Source organism: Capsicum annuum, chromosome 12, assembly GCF_002878395.1.
Source record: "Capsicum annuum cultivar UCD-10X-F1 chromosome 12, UCD10Xv1.1, whole genome shotgun sequence".
NCBI lineage: Eukaryota > Viridiplantae > Streptophyta > Magnoliopsida > Solanales > Solanaceae > Capsicum > Capsicum annuum.
In genome coordinates, this window is record NC_061122.1 from 11,334,949 (window position 1) to 11,338,873 (window position 3,925).

The window sequence follows — 3,925 nt, forward strand, 5'->3', positions numbered from 1 at the left end:
TAGTTTTATTAATTTTTAATATTTTAAAAGTAGATGTGTATATATATATATATTCATATTTGGGCCTTTAAGTTGTAATATTTATCCATTAATTTCTAATAAAATGATCCAAAATCCAATATAAACTTAAAACCAAAACTTTTCACTCTTTATCTTATTTTTTAGTTTGAAGAGAGTTTTTCGCTCCTCAATTTTTCATAATTGTGGTTTTTGATTAGCACATGAGTGAAAACATACTTGATTTAAACGTCAATCATAATATAATTGTAAAATATAAAGATTATAAAAAAAACACTACTAGAAAAAAGGAGAGAACCAACCACCAAAACCGACCACGTGTGGTCGGTTTTTTCCAAAAATCGACCACAAAACCGACAAAAATCTGTGGTCGAAAAACCTGTGGTGGCTTTTTAAAAACCGACCACAAGTGGTTGTTTTTTTTTTTAAAAAAAAATAAAATTTAAGATTCATTATTATTTTATTAAAATAGAAAAAAATGATTTTAAGAATTAAAAAATTCAAAATAAACCGACCACAAGTGTTCGGTTTTTTTAAAAAAAAAATTAAAAAAAAATAAAAACCGACCACTTGTGGTCGGTTTTATAAATATTTTTAATTAATTTTTTTTTTTTTAAAAAAGCTACCACATGTAGTTGGTTTTTTTGATAATTTTGTAAAAAAAAAAAACTCAAATTTTTCTTAAAAAACTACCATATGTGGTCGGTTTTTTTTGATAATTTTGTAAAAAAAATATTGAAAACTTTTTAAAAAGCTACCACATGTGGTCGGTTTTTTTGATAATTTTGTAAAAAAAATATTGAAATTTTTTAAAATACAAAAATTAAAAATCAAATTATTTACAATATAGCCGACCACAATCATTTAAAAACATTGATTATTATCTACAACACATCCCACCAATTATTTAATATACAATCAACCAATCACCATAAGAATACAAACATTATTTACAAAATTTATCGAGGTTCCAAATCCAAACTATAAAACATATAAAATACTAAAAACTACAACTCATTATCCGCAACTTCATTCTCAGCCTTATCCATTCTATTATCGATATTTCGTTGATATATCCAGCAATAATCAAATTTCATCTACACAATCAATCAAATAAGTGATTAGTTCAAGTCAAAAAAGTTCACATTTCAAATACCTACACCTAAACATTTTCAAGTAACTAATTCACTTCACAAGTTACTAAACTAAACTTAATTCAAAATGAAAAAACGTACCTACACTTAAAAACATTTTGAAGTCACTAATTCACTTCTCAAGTGACCACACTTTACTGCAAGTTCACATTTCAAGTACCTAAATTCAAAACAAAAGTCACTATTCCACCTTTCAAGTAACTACACTTAAACATTTACGACTCACTAATGCACTTCTCAAGTGACTACACTCACTTCTCAAGTGACCACACTTAACTATATTCAAAACACAAGTCCACATTTCAACTACCTACACTTAAACATTTTCATGTACTTATTCACTTCTCAAGTGACCACACTTAACTAAATTCAAAACATAAGTCCACCTTTCAAGTAACTACACTTAAAACATTTTCGACTCACTAATGCACTTCTCAAGTGACCACTCTTCACTATATTCAAAACACAAGTCTACATTTCAAGTACCTACACTTAAACATGTTCAAGTCACTAACTCACTTCTCAAGTGACCATACTTAACTATATTCAAAACACAAGTTCATAATTCAAGTAACTACATCTAAACATTCCAAGTCACTAATTCACTTCACAAGTGATCAAACTTAACTAAATTGAAAACACAAGTCTACGTTTCAAGTACCTACACTTGTGCATTTTCAAGTCACTAACTCACTTCTCAAGTGACCACACTTAACTATATTCAAAACACAAGTTCATAATTCAAGTAACTACATGTAAACATTCCAAGTGACTAATTCACTTCACAAATGACCATACTTAACAAAATTCAAAACACAAGTCCACATTTCAACAACCTACACTTAAACATTTTCAAGTACTTATTCACTTCTCAAGTAACCACACTTAACTAAATTCAAAATACAAGTCCACATTTCAAGTACCTTAAAACAAAAAAATTCCCTTTAAAGTCCCTACACTTAAACATTTTCAAGTCATGTACTAGCATTTGAAGTCACTACACTTAACTATTTTCAATTAACTAATTCACATTTTCAAGTCACTATACTTAACTATTTTCAAGTCACTAGTACACATTTCAAGTCACTACACTAACTATTTTTAAATAGTTATTTCAGAATAGTTCCAATCAGATCCATTAGATGGAATAGTTTTTGCTCAAGCATTTCTAAATCCCCAATCATATCTCTGTTTCAATCAACTTAGAACCTGTCTTATTTTCAAAACTAGAAATTTAACATTTTAAAGAATTTTACCCATAAATATTCCGTAAATGACTTGATAGTTTTTTTTTTTTTTTAAAGTAACAATATAGAGAATTTAAAATAAAATTATAATAACATAACACATGGCTACAATTTTGTATAATCCTTGTCAGTCAAAAAAGACAATTTGAATGATTAGGCAAGTGGTAGAAAAAATAATAAAAGTTGTGTGTTGCTTTGTGCCCTAAACTGGTGGTCCAGGAACCAATTAACTAAAATCAACTAATAACACCAAAAAAATCAATCTACAACTATTCATAATCATGTGTGTGGTTTTTAATTAGTCCCAGACTTCATACCTACACCTCTTTTTCTAGTTAGAATTTTGTTCTCCTTTCTAGTACTATCGGTAAGGAGCAGACACAGTCAAATACCTTACTAGTTTAATTTTTCGATATGAACTACATCAAAACATACACACATATAACAATTTCAAGAAAACAAAAAAAAATCCCCAATAATACAATAAAATTGGAGAATCCTCATGCAAACAGCATAGATAATTAATCAAACTAAAGCACACAAGATTTTATCAACATACTTAATCAAATTAACTTCTAATCACATAAATCTGTCACATTAGGAGAGAAAAAATAAAATATGGAATCTAACCTAGGATGGGTTCTTATGAACCCATTGTTTTATAGTGAAGCGATGGCTGTTTCAGCGGTGGAAGACGACGTTGGTTTGTTGGTTTCGTTGGAGAGGACGGTGCCAGAGGAGGGATGGTGAACGAGGAGAAGGAGGAGGCGAGGGGGACGGCGCCAGTATTAGGCGTTGACGGCGGCGGCTGGTTCCACCGAAGGGGCGAACGGAGGGCTGCAGTATTGCTGTCGTCATTGGTGGCAGAGCGGCGACGGGGAGGGATATCGGAGAGAGCTAGCGGCGGAAGAGGTTTTGAGAGAGAGAGAGAGGAGGTAGAGAGAGTGATGGTGGAGGCTTATGAAATGAATTTAGGGTTAGGGTTTTGGTTTATTTGGTTTTTTAAAAGGAATGAATGCTCCTTTCGATCTCAGTTGTTGGTTCATCTTTGATCAACGACTGTGATTTAAAGGCTAAGATTTTGATTAAAAATTGAATAAAAATTTCTGAATTGAGTCCCAATTTTGGCTACAATTGTAATAGACCAAGTGATTAGGTTAAAATTGGCATGACTGAATGTCAATTGGCTGAATATGTAATAGATTGAATAAAATAGGCTAAGATTGTAAGAGATTGAATAAAAGTGAATAAATTGGACAAAGTAATTCTAATTGGTTGTCATTGAAATAACAATAGAGATAGTATAATAAGGATAATAATAAAAAATAATAAATAATAATAATAAATAATGAATAATAATAATAATAATAATAATAATAATAAATAAATAGTACTAAATAATGAAAAACTAGGCAATGTAAAAAAATAATGTGAGTGTGCACAATTACGTGAAAAGGTAATTTAATTAATAAAATCATGTAAAATGTCGTATTTGATTTAAAAAAT

The 3,925-nt window shown here is 29.6% G+C and overlaps 1 long non-coding RNA gene across 1 annotated transcript; it reads right to left on the reverse strand.

Moving 5' to 3' along the window:
• Positions 1–898: 898 nt before the first annotated feature.
• Positions 899–3,438, reverse strand: LOC124889292. The gene is made up of 2 exons (XR_007048154.1): positions 3,050–3,438; positions 899–1,115 (listed from the first exon to the last, which is right to left on the reverse strand). It is a non-coding gene; the product is annotated as an uncharacterized LOC124889292 (long non-coding RNA).
• Between the last annotated feature and the right edge of the window lie 487 nt (positions 3,439–3,925).